General features: G+C 38.1%; 1 protein-coding gene across 1 annotated transcript in view; it reads right to left on the reverse strand.

Annotated features, from left to right (window-relative positions):
- LOC129014048 (ubiquitin-conjugating enzyme E2 Q2-like) overlaps positions 1-13348 on the reverse strand; it is a 63654-nt gene that overhangs the window by 14241 nt on the left and 36065 nt on the right. The gene's annotated exons all lie outside the window — the stretch shown is intronic.

Genomic DNA, 13348 nt, shown 5'->3' on the forward strand with positions numbered 1-13348 from the left:
AGAGCTTATTAAAATTAAAATGTGCATTTTTAAATCCAACCTTGATTTGACAAACAACAGTTCTCAGCTTTTAAAAATGAAACAATTTTGAACAATTCAACTTAATGGATGTCTTAGGAATAAAGAAAAGCAATCAGTCAAATATAAAGCAAAACTGAAAAAATTTTTAAAACATAATCTAATTTAAAATAAGAAAACATTTTACTTGCACAGCTACGTGCATAAGATCAAAGGCTTATTTTGTTTAAAATAAATATTCCAAACTATCAGTTCCTCAAAACAGCTACCTTTTTAACTTTGAAAAGCGTGAATCATTGCATAAATTCAATTTCCTTACATTTTAAGAGGTCATACGTGTTACTTATAATAGACACTTCCCAAAACTAAGAGTTATGAATTACCACCTCACTATAAAGCAAATTGTCTTTTTAAAAACATGTAATTTACTATCATATATCTCTCTACAAGACACAATTTACCAATTAACACAAATTACAATTATCAAGTTCAGAAATGAATCTAATGAATTTTTAGGAGAGGCCTTCGTACCCAGTTTGGGCAAAAGTCAAAAGACAAGCTTCCTGGCCAGGACACAGTATATAAATGCATCTTTAACCATAAAGGCCAGTTCAGGTTAGAACTCAGAATATGTAAAAGATCTAGAAACTAGGATCCAGAAATCAAGACCAACAAAGGTCTCAGCAGTATCTAAGCAGCAGCTTCCAAAATGTAATTCACCCCTTCTTCATTTCCCTAAATTCTTATATTCCAAAGCCAATTATTCTGGATATCTAAAGAATATATACCTAGCCTCAAAGTCCCAAAGAATTTGGTTGCATCAATGGTTAAAAGAGCGTTTTTGAAATGCTAATTTCAAAGCCTACCCAAAGAATCTGTTTTGCAAAAGCTCTCTGATGTGATTCTCACATGCCTCTGGGTCTGTCACCACTAGCCCAGTTACTAGCCTTCATTTTACACCTCAGAAAGCTGAGCCCCTACCCCCTCAAAAAGGGGAAGCAATTTAATCAAAACAAAAAGTGAGTTAGGGCTGTGAAATCCTAAGATTAATTTCATTTCAAGATGTGACCTGGTCCTCTTTCTAAAACCCCACTGAAATGACAGAATTTTATAAAAGAGAGTAAGTCGGCTGCAGCAGCAGCAAAACAACAAATACAAAAAGAATACCCTTAGTGAACCAAAACTATAAGGACATGCTAGAAGATACAAAGCAGATGGAATCAGACTGCTGGGCTCGAGAAAGCCACAAACCCAATCCAAATAATGGAGGGACCACGTTTGTTTGAAGGATCAAACATTCTTCACTGTACTTGTCCCAACTATAGTTGGTAAGGATCACTCTGCTAATAGGAAGCCTGTCTTGATGGTCTCTTACTATCAGTGTCAAAACCAGAGACAAAAAGACAGAATTTTTTTAAATAAAACTCAGTGCAGCAGCAAAATCTTATAACAGACTCTGCCTCTTCCTTTTAGCTCAAAATCTGGAAAGCTCACTGGCCAGCACCTCCCCATCCTCATGCCACAGGAAGAGCACAGGTCTGCAAACCAGGAGGGGGAGGCCACAGCAGAAGAGTGACAATTCTGAAGACACTCATAACAACTCATACTGATCAAAGGTATACCTCATCTATAAATGAACAGATAACCATGTATCATCAGAGAGTTGAAGAAAATTAGCAACCTGAAAGGAAGGTGCCAAGTCAAAGAAGCACAGATGACCTGAAGCACTGCTAATGAAGGAAATAAGCAGAATTTTAAAACCTAATTGGAATCTTTAGCAGTAATTGAGAAGATACTGTAGCCACAAAATACAAAACAGACTACTATGCAAAAGACAATTCTAGGAGGTAAAAATAAGACCCCTAAACCAAAAAAAAAAAAAACAAAACACCACTTGTAGAAGGGCCAGGACACAATGGACATGACTCAGCAAAACATTAAGGTGGCACACATCTGTAATCCCAGCACTTTGAGAGATAGAGACAGGCGGATCACGAGGTCAGCAGATCAAGACCATCCTGGCTAACATGGTGAAACCCTATCTCTACTAATAATACAAAATTTAGCCGGGCATGGTGGTACATGCCTGTAGTCCCAGCTACTCAGGAGGCTGAGGCAGGAGTATCATTTGAACCTGAGAGGTGGAGGTTGCAGTGATTCAAGATCATGCCACTGCACTCCAGCCTGGGTGACAGAGCGAGACTCCGTCTCAAAAAAAAAAAAAAAAAAAAAATTAAAGCCCCACACTTTACAGTTACACAGAAAATCATACTAACTATCAGAAAGAACTAAGAATCAGATAGGCATCAGACTTTTCATCTACAACAATAAATACTGGAACATAAAAGCATAAAGACCTGGAAAGAAACTCAATTGTGACCTCAGAATTCTATATTTAGCTCCCTCAAGACAGGAAGTATATCTGTGTATGTTTTCCTCTGGATTCTCCACACTGATATGGATGAAGTACTTTATACAGAGTCAAATATTTGTTGAACAAATGATAACAGACAGCAAGTTCACAGAACACACTCCATACACATCCCCACAAACCCTTTCTAGAAAAAAAAAAAACAAAAAACCCAGGATATTATTCAGGGATATACTTGAGGGGCAGGGAGCAGGAGACATAATACAAGAAGTAGCAATAAGCAAAGGCAACAGTAACACCAAAAGTTAAGTCTAAATGATTGCTGATAATCTTGCTGAAAGGTCACAGGCCATATTCTCTGACCATACTGATGCACTAAAAATACCTCAAAAGCCACCTGAAAATGCTTTTTAAATGTTTTTTTTCCTAGATAACTCTTGGGTAAAAGAAGAAATTGATCCTCATGCCTCAGTCATTCAACTCCTAAGTATGTGCCCCAGAGAAATGCTGGCACAAGGATACCACAAAATACAGACAAGAATGACCATAGCAGCAATCACTGTTCCTAATAACACTGGAAACAACCCACATGTCTGTATCTAGTCAAGGGGAAATGGTATGGTGTATTCAAACAATGGAGTAAATACAGCAATGCAAAAGAACTAAGCTACACACAATAGGAACACATTTTACACACAATGTTGAGCGCAACAAAGATATGAAAAAATACATATAGTATGATTTTCAAAAGTTCAAACAATAGGCAACACTACACTGTATTGTTGAAGGATGCATATATGAGTGATAACAGTAGAGAAACATAAGGCAAGATGAGCGTACAGAGGCATGGTGATCAGGAAGCAGCCTGCAGAAGGTTTCTGTAGTGCAAGCAATGTGCCTTCTCTTCACCTTGGTGCTGGCTAGGTGTTAGTTCCCAAGTACTCGCTCTAACTATATGTTACACTAAGCTTATGTTTTACATAATTTCAATCATGTCATTTTTTTTTTTTTTGAGGTGGAGTTTTGCTCTTGTTGCCCAGGCTGGAGTGCAGTGGTGCGATCTCAGCTCACTGCAACCTCTGTCTCCTGGGTTCAAGTGATTCTCCTGCCTCAGCCTCCCAAGTAGCTGGGATTACAGGCGTGCACCACCACACCCAGCTAATTTTTGTATTTTTAGTAGAGACGGGCTCTCTCCATGTTGGTCAGACTGGTCTCGAACTCCCAACCTCAGGTCATCCACCTGCCTTGGCCTCCCAAAGTGCTGGGATTACAGGCATAAGCCACCATACCGGGCAAATAAAAAGTTTTAATAGTAAGAGCAATGTGAACAGAGGATGCAATAAAATGACTTGGAAAATACAAACTATTTAGAAAATAGATTTTAAAACTTGTGCAATAAAGTCAAACAGCACCCAAAGAAAATGTATACCCTTACATGTTTGTTTAAAAAGCAGTTTAAATTACATTGATCCACTATACTAGAAAAAACAAAATAAACAAAAAGGGGAAATAAGACATATGGAAAATGTGAAAACAACCTACTAAATTTAAAAAATAAAACTAAAGGAGGATTCTTTCAAAAGACTAAGATAATAAAACAGTCACACCTCTGATAAGTGATCAATATAAAGAAAACTTTGAAGAGAAAAGGGCATATAGTTACATGTGAATATGATGCAAAAAGTGAAAACTTTACACATCTTTACAATACCTTAGAAGTATGGGTGAAGTGTTCATTTCTTTTAAGAATCTACAGTTATGAAAACTAACTGAAGAAATGGAAAATCTGGAGACCAATACGCAGAAGAAGGAAAAAGACAAAGACTCATCCTCCAAATTGGACATTTATTTAAACCAGGGTTTGTCAGCCTCAGCAATATTGATATCTTGGGCCAGACAATTCTTTGTGAGGGTTCTCCTGGTGTGTTATGGGACATTTAGTAACATCCCTCTACCCACCGAATGCCAGTAAGACCTCCTGACCATGACCAGTTGTGACCACGAAAATGTCTCCAGGTATTTCCAAATGTCCCATGGGAGGTAAAATATTCCTGCAGTTGAAAATTACTGTGTAAACTAGATCTACATCCTAGGTCTTAGAAAAAAGATGTAAAGCTTCCCAAGTTAGCCCTGCATAACCTTGATACTGAAATGAAATAAGAGCCTTAAAGGAAACAAACAAAACTATAATCTTATTTAATACAGAAGTAAAAATGCAAAAATAAAATATTACCATAGCCATTCTAACAGTGTTTATTATAGGAATGCCAGAATGATTCAAAATTACGAAAATTTCATCAGGTAATTCACAAATTATATTTCTCCATAGAACTGTAGGCACAATCATGAAAAACAAGGTAGCTCTATATGCATTAAGTCCATGTGACATTCAGTGAAAAACACAAGCTGCAGATGTCTTACAGAAAAAATCTGAACACTGAACACATATTTCCAACATCTGCTTTTTTTCCTGAGGCTCCACTAGAAATACAGTGAAGAATAAACATTATATAAACACACAATTACAAAAAAAAAGAAATGGGGTTACCAACAGAAGATAATTCACCTCCATTAGAAAGTGAAAGTAAATGGAAAATGGTTAATTAATGGAGAAAGCAAACAAAAGTGGAGGTCAGGGGATACCAATAACAAGGAAGCTAATTTGTCCCACAGCAACCTGGAAAAGTTCTAGACTCAGACACCAGGTACCCCCGAGAGTGGGACTGATAGGTAAGACTGAAAACAGAAATTAACCAAAAGCCTATATAGAGAACATTTTCCAGGCCCTGAAACACACTGCTCTCCCCCATCTCCTTAAGCAGAACCCAAGCAAACATATCTACTTCAGACAAGAGAATGTAGATTTCACCACCAGAGGAATGGAGTAGTTCCAGCCATCATTTATGATTGCACTGGGAGATAAGACAGAGGGGTAGAGGGTAACAATTAGGAATCAGCATACGATCCCCCCTAAAAGCTATCAGTTGCCAAGTCTTGGCCATGAAGAACTCCCAATTTTTTATTTTTATTATTTATTTGTATTTATTTATTTATTTATTTGAGAAAGGATCTTGCTCTTTCACCCAGGCTGGAATGCAGGAATGCAGCAGCATGATCACAACTCACTTCAGCCTCAACATCCTGGGCTCCAGTGATCCTCCTGCCTCAGCCTCCCAAGTAGCTGGGACTACAGGTAGGTGTCACCACACCTGGCTTTTTTTTTAAATTTATTTTTTGTAAAGATGGGGTCTCACAATATTGCCCAAACTAGTCTTGAGCTCCTGGGCTCAAGTGATCCTCCCACGTCAGTCTCCCAAAGCACTGAGATTGTAGGTGTGAACCACCACACCCAGCCTCCCAGTCTTTTAGTACCTCTCTCAAATATGAATGAACAAAAAAGGGAATTAAAAAAAAAAAAAGAATACAGGCCGGGCACGGTGGCTCATCCGTTCAATCCCAGCACTTTGGGAGCCCGAGGTTGGCGGATCACCTGAGGTCGGGAATTCGAAACCAGCCTGACCAACACGGAGAAACCCCTTCTCTACTAAAAATACAAAAATTAGCCAGGCATGGTGGCAAATGCCCGTAATTCCAGCTACTCAGGAGGCTGAGGCAGGAGAATCACTTGAACCCAGGAGGCAAAGGTTGTGGTGAGCCGAGATCACGCCATTGCACTCCATCCTGAGTAACAAGAGCGAAACTCTGTCTCAAAAAAAAAGACTACAAATGATAAGCAACATAGAATAGATATTTAAGGAAAGGTTTTAAAAAGAAAAATAAGACCAAAATATACTAAGAAAAAAATTTATTAAAGAACAAAGAGATGCTAGGGAGAAGACAAAAGAGTATCAAAATCACTTCATAAAGACACTTGTGAATATATTACAAGAATAAAACAAAAATAGAATATGAATAAGGAATAATCAGAGAAGAAAAAGTTCTTAGAACTCAGGGTTCATCTTGGGAGTTGGCACCCAATGAGCCATACCTCCTGTTATCATGTCCTTGGACAAGCCCATTCCACAGTGAATCTGGGTTGGCCTCAAGACTCACTTTAACCTATAGAATTTGGTAGAAATGACACTGGACCTGTTCCAGGTCTAAGCCTTAAGAACACCTGGCAGCTCAAATTCTGTGCTTCTAGTAGCCAAAATAAGTACTGACTATCCTCTTGGAGAAAGAGAAACCACATGAAGAGACCTGAGAGGATGAGATGCTACGCAGAGAGGAAGGCCACATGAACAAACACCAAGGCAGCAGACCTGTGGGTGAAGTAGCCGTCTCAGACATTCCACTGCAGCTGAGCATCCAGATGACCAGTCCCTGACACCGTCTAACCGCACAGTGAGAGATGCCAAATGAGACCAGCAGAAAAACTGTCCAGCTATCCCCAGTTAACCCATACAGCAGTGACAGATAGACAAATGCATAGTTTTATGCCATTAAGTTTTGGGAAAATTGGTTAAGCAACAATAAATAACCAAAACAAAACTTAAAGTTATGATTGTCCAAGTAAAATTTCCTAAAAGTCAAAAATAAGAAAAATATTCCAGAACTTAAAATTTAAAAAAAAGTTGGAAATGACATGAGATACAAGACTCAAACAAGAGGACTAAAATCCAATAACAGACGCTTCAAAATGAACAAATAAAATGGAAAGGAGAAAGTGAACAAAAATATGACAAGATTCAAGACTCCAACTTTGAAAGAGCTTATCCATAGGCCTATCCATTCACTGTTCCCAGCACAGTGAATGAAAAAAGACACACACTAAGTACAATGTTGTGCTATTTCAACTCATCAAGGAAAAGACAAACTCCTAAAAGCTTCCAGAGAGAAAGTCATGCATAAATGAGTGAAACTCAGGGTGACATGAGGCTTCACCACCATCATTGGTTAGAAGACAACAGCACAGACTTTGAAATTCTAAGGTAAAATTATCCTCAACCTAGAAATACATAATCAACCAAACTATCAATCAACCGTGAGGGTAGACTGTGACAAAAGTGAATAGTGATGGAGATGTGCTAAGCACCAGGCACTGTTCTAAATGGTTTACATATACCAACACATTTAATCCTCATAGCTCTCTAGAAACATAGGTACTAATACTATTACTGGTTTCCCCATTTTGCAAATGGAAGCTGATGCATAGAGCAATTATGGAATCAGCCCAAGTGCATACAGTTAAGAAGTAGTAGAACCAAGATTCAAACCTATCTCAGACTGGCTCCAAAACCCAAACACTGGATTGTATTTTTTCAGAAGCCAGAGATCAGAAAATATACCACTCCATGCTTTCTTAGGGTTTTACTTGAGGACACAGTCAGGTAAAATGACAAAGGGAAAGCCAAGAAAGATGACAAGGGATCCAGGAAACAATGGATCTACTCTAGGAGAGCAGATGAGAAAAACCTCAAGATGACATCTGCACAGCCAACCTGAAGAACAACCTGCCAAAATGGGCACACAGGAGCCAAAGGCTTTGGAAGAGAAGGAGATCTCACAGAAAAGGCTACAACAGAATTTTTTAAATTAAAAAATACTATTATGAGGAAGACACTGCAAAACAAAAAGCAACACCAAGAAAACAAATATCCTATCCTAAATATTCTACAAAACTTGGCTTTACAAAGTCCTAATGATAATTAGTGATTACTTATATGACTAAAGATAATATTTGAGGAAGGGAAAGTGGGTGGTATAAGAGCTAAATTCTCATGTATTATACTAAAAAGTCAATAGCTGATGCCTAAATAGGTAAATCCAGGAAGAAGTTAGGGGTAGTGGTGAGCTAGTGGAGATTTCTGTTGCTTGCAGGAGATAACATTTGGGCGAGTCCTTAAGAAGCATAGACAGACTTAAGCAGATGGCATTTCTAGCTGAAGGCAAGTCAATGAGCAAAGACAAGCAATGAAAGAAGCAAGAACATTTATGGACACCAGGAATATTCACAACAAAAAGCTGGTGTTAGGGAAAAGGGCAATTGTTTGCCTGCCATACTAAATACCAGCAGCTCCAAAGAATGAAAAGGTTATTTTTAGTATCTAAAACAGAACAAACAATTCAATAGGAACAGAAAAACTAACTTCTAAATAAGTTGAATAATTTTTAAAAAATCATCCTAGTTTGACTTTTGTTTGAGACAATTTATTTTAGCTCTTGAACACTGGAGAATTTTTACTTTACCTAACCCATGGGTAGTGGTTGATCTGGCATCTCAACATCCAGGTGCTTAGGAAGGTTATATAATCTGCAGAGTCCACATATCAACCACTTCAATTGCTGATGAAGCTACAAAACACATTTCAGTAAATAAGTATTATGTTAAAGAGCCCTTAGAAGACATCAATAATGTTATGACTACTGCAATCAATCCAGTAGGAAATAAAAAAGTTTGTTACTGCTCAACTGCAGCTTACAGATTTTTTAAATAACTCTTTGAAATATTTTCAGGAGCCTCTAGTTTAAGAAAGTTACTATGGCTTGGGGTATAATCACTACAACGGATACCTAATGGAATGACAACAATAAAGGCAGAGGAAGGAAGTTCCAGACATTGTCCAATTTCTCATTGCTACCTTGTTTTCTTAGAAACTTAACAACTTCAAACAAGAAAACATTAATGAGGCTACCAAAAAAAAAAAAAAAAAGAAAAAGAAAACCACACACAGGCAGTGTTGTTACACATGGATTATAAAATTATATGTTCCAGTCATAGTCAGTTAAAAGTACAAAAGCAAATGTGATCCCGCAGACAGAGCCTGGAAATCTAGATGACCTTGGATATCATATCTAATTCCCTGAGTTTCAATCTACTCATCTGTAAAACAAAGAAATGAAAACTTTCCCGGAATAGTAAAGATTAAATGAAACCTGTGAAACACTTGATACTTAGTAGGATCTTAAGTGTCTGTCTAAAAAATAATAATTCACTAGGAAACTGCAAAGAATAACTGTAAATTTCCACGTTTAAGTCCAAATTGTATTGTAAGCATGTTTACTTTAAGGAAATAAGGTAAACTATGTGCACAAGTGTGGTTTTCATTGTTTAAAATGTTTTTTAATGTATAAGGTGACTCATATGGGATTTAATAAGGCAACTCACTTCACTTGGTCAGGAACAATTTTCTAGGTGTCTCTAACCAAGAAAAGAGATGAAGAGAAAGAAGCAGGTTTACAAAGGACAAAGAAAGAAGACACAGGATTAGAATGGGTTAACGAAGCAAAGAATAAGCCTTCCCAAAGTGAAAATGAAGCAAGTGGAAACAGGAAGGTTAAACCGTAAATTAGGATCCACCAAAAATCCTCATGCTTTGGTACTGGTACCAAAACAGAGATATAGATCAATGGAACTGAACAGAGCCCTCAGAAATAACGCCGCATATCTACAACTATCTGATCTTTGACAAACCTGACAAAAACAAGAAATGGGGAAAGGATTCCCTATTTAATAAATGGTGCTGGGAAAACTGGCTAGCCATATGTAGAAAGCTGAAACTGGGTCCCTTCCTTACACCTTATACAAAAATTAATTCAAGATGGATTAAAGACTTAAACGTTAGACCTAAAACCATAAAAACCCTAGAAGAAAACCTAGGCATTACCATTCAGGACATAGGCATGGGCAAGGACTTCATGTCTAAAACACCAAAAGCAATGGCAACAAAAGCCAAAATTGACAAATGGGATCTAATTAAACTAAAGAGCTTCTGCACAGCAAAAGAAACTATCATCAGAGTGAACAGGCAACCTACAAAATGGGAGAAAATTTTCGCAACCTACTCATCTGACAAAGGCCTAATATTCAGAATTTACAATGAACTCCAACAAATTTACAAGAAAGAAACAACCCCATCAAAAAGTGGGCGAAGGATATGAACAGACACTTCTCAAAAGAAGAAATTTATGCAGCCAAAAGACACATGAAAAAATGCTCATCATCACTGGCCATCAGAGAAATGCAAATCAAAACCACAATGAGATACCATCTCACATCAATTAGAATGGCAATCATTAAAAAGTCAGGAAACAATAGGTGCTGGAGAGGATGTGGAGAAATAGGAACACTTTTACACTGTTGGTGGGACTGTAAACTAGTCCAACCATTGTGGAAGTCAGTGTGGTGATTCCTCAGCGATCTAGAACCAGAATTACCATTTGACCCAGCCATCCCATTACTGGGTGTATATACCCAAAGGACTATAAATCATGCTGCTATAAAGACACACACACACATATGTTTATTGCAGCACTATTCACAATAGCAAAGACTTGGAACCAACCCAAATGTCCAACAATGATAGACTGGATTAAGAAAATGTGGCATATATACACCATGGAATACTATGCAGCCATAAAAAAGGATGAGTTCATGTCCTCTGTAGGGACATGGATGAAGTTGGAAACCATCATTCTGAGCAAACTATTGCAAGGACAGAAAACGAAACACCGCATGTTCTCAGTCATAGGTGGGAATTGAACAATGAAAACACTTGGACACAGGATGGGGAACATCACACACCAGGGCCTGTTGTGCGGTGGGGGGAAGGGGGAGGTATACCTAATGTAAATGATGAGTTAATGGGTGCAGCACACCAACATGGCACATGTATACATATGCAACAAACCTGCACGTTATGCACCATGTACCCTAGAACTTAAAGTATAATAATAATAATAAAAAGAATGTGTAAGCAAGAACTCAGTTGTATGTTAAAAAAAACCCCAATTCCCCCTAAGAAAGAAAAAGAGGTGGAGTCCTTTAAAAATTAACTGTCTGTTTTTCTGAGGCTAGTGAACCTTATCTTTCCTCCTCTCCCAGGCATTGCGAAGACCCTGTTTCTCTAGCTGTGCAGCTGCAAGGTCACTAGACAGATAAACTCAAGTTGTAAAACATGTTTTTCCTTGAAAAGTAAGAAATAATGTAATGCATGTCTCAACTGAATAACTGTCTTTGTTTCTTGCTTCTGTAATATGCTTCCCCTGCACAGATCTCCCCCCACCCCACAAAATGCTTAAAAGGTAACCTGACTCTTTGTTCAGGGCTCAGTCCTTTAGATGTTAATTTGACTGGGCCAGTGCACCTAAATAATAATATATATCCTCCTCAACCCCTCAGTCTCTCTGATTCCTAAATTATCCCACTGCAGGGGGAGAGAGGGAGCAGGGTAGTGGAGTCATACCAAGCAACAAGAAAGACAGGGTAGTGGCCAGGCATGGTGGCTCACACCTGTAATCCCAGCAATTTGGGAGGCCGAGGCGGGTGGATCACCTGAGGTCAGGAGTTTGAGACCTACCTGGCCAACATGATGAAACCTCATCTCTACTAAAAATACAAAAATTAGCTGGGTATGGTGGCAGGTGCCTGTAATCCCAGCTACTCAAGAGATTGAGGCAAGAGAATCACTTGAACCCAGGAGGTGGAGGTTGCAGTGAGCTGAGATTGTGCCATTGTACTCCAGCCTGGGCGACAAGAGCAAGACTTCATTGAAAGAAAGATAGAGAGAGAGAAAGAGAGAAAGAGAGAAAGAAAGAAAGGAAGAAAGACAGGGCAGTACATTTTCCACGAATTTCAATTTTACTCTCTTCCCCCACCACACACACACAAAAAGCATTTGAGGGATGGGAAGAAGAAACTGAGATCACAAGGAAAATAGTTAGAGACATTCAGAAGGACAGGTCTTAGAAATTTACTAGTTTGGGGGGATCAGAGAACAGTAGCATATAAAAGAACGTTAAGACAGTTCCCAGGTTTAGGCATGGATGACTAGTTTGATTATTTCATTTTGTCCTACTCACAATGACAAGGAGAATTATTGATGGAATACATGATGGGGCTGATAGAATGCTAGGACGTGGATACATGAAAATTTAAATATCATTTTGAACACCCATGTCACACCAAGTGAGATTCCCTAACATATATGATATACAGACAGATATATTGGTTTGAAACTCTGGAGATGAATACGGATTTAGGAATCCCTGGAACACAGGTCATGACTTAAGTAATGGGAGTCAAAGATTACTCAGAGAAAGCACAGAACGAGAAGAGAAGAAAGAAGTAGGACAAGGAAGAAGAGATCGGAGGAGACCAAGGCAGGGTGATAAGATCAAAACAGGAGAAAAGAATCTGATAAAAGTCCCAACTGATTATCATGTCCCTTCCCAGAGGACAGGGACATGCCTTTTTTGTCTTTTATACCCAATTATCACAGGTCCTGGCACAGAAGCCACACAGTCTTTTTAAATTGTGTTCTACTATTCAGTTTCCTGTATCTACCAGGGGAGAAAAAACCAAGTATAAACTAGCATAGACATAGATTTTTTTACACTGTATACACTAAAGGGGTCAGATTATATACAATATTTTATGCCTTACTTTTTTACTTAATATATCTTAGAAGTTTGCACACGCTCTTATGGAAAGACTGGTTGCATTTTTTTTGGTCTACAACAGAATATTCTATTATAAAACTGTACACTATAATTTTTATTTAACCAGCTCTTTACTGGTGGACATTAAGAACGGAGGAATGTTTCAACAAGGGAACAATCAACAATATCAAAATACTGGAGAGGGGTCAATTTGGGGACTAAGAGGGGAGCCACTGAATTTGGCAACTAGGAGATAAATTTTGGCACAACGATGAAGGCAGAATCCAGATTATAATGAGCTCAGTGAAAAAAGGTGAAGACATGTAGCTTATTCTCTCAAGAAACTAGGCTATGATAAACTGGCAGAGGCTGTAAGAGTGGGAGGTGAGTTGTTTTCTCCTTCATGTAAATATATTTACTTTTTTAAACACTAGGCCCAATTTTATATCCTACTTCATTTAACTTTTGAACATGTTTATGTATGTATATATGTCATGTAATGTTTTAGACACTGAAAAAAACCTCATTTCTGCTATTATAAAACTGTTATCTTTAGATGTTCAGAAGCAACTTCCTAAA

Source organism: Pongo pygmaeus, chromosome 16 (assembly GCF_028885625.2).
Source record: "Pongo pygmaeus isolate AG05252 chromosome 16, NHGRI_mPonPyg2-v2.0_pri, whole genome shotgun sequence".
Lineage (NCBI taxonomy): Eukaryota > Metazoa > Chordata > Mammalia > Primates > Hominidae > Pongo > Pongo pygmaeus.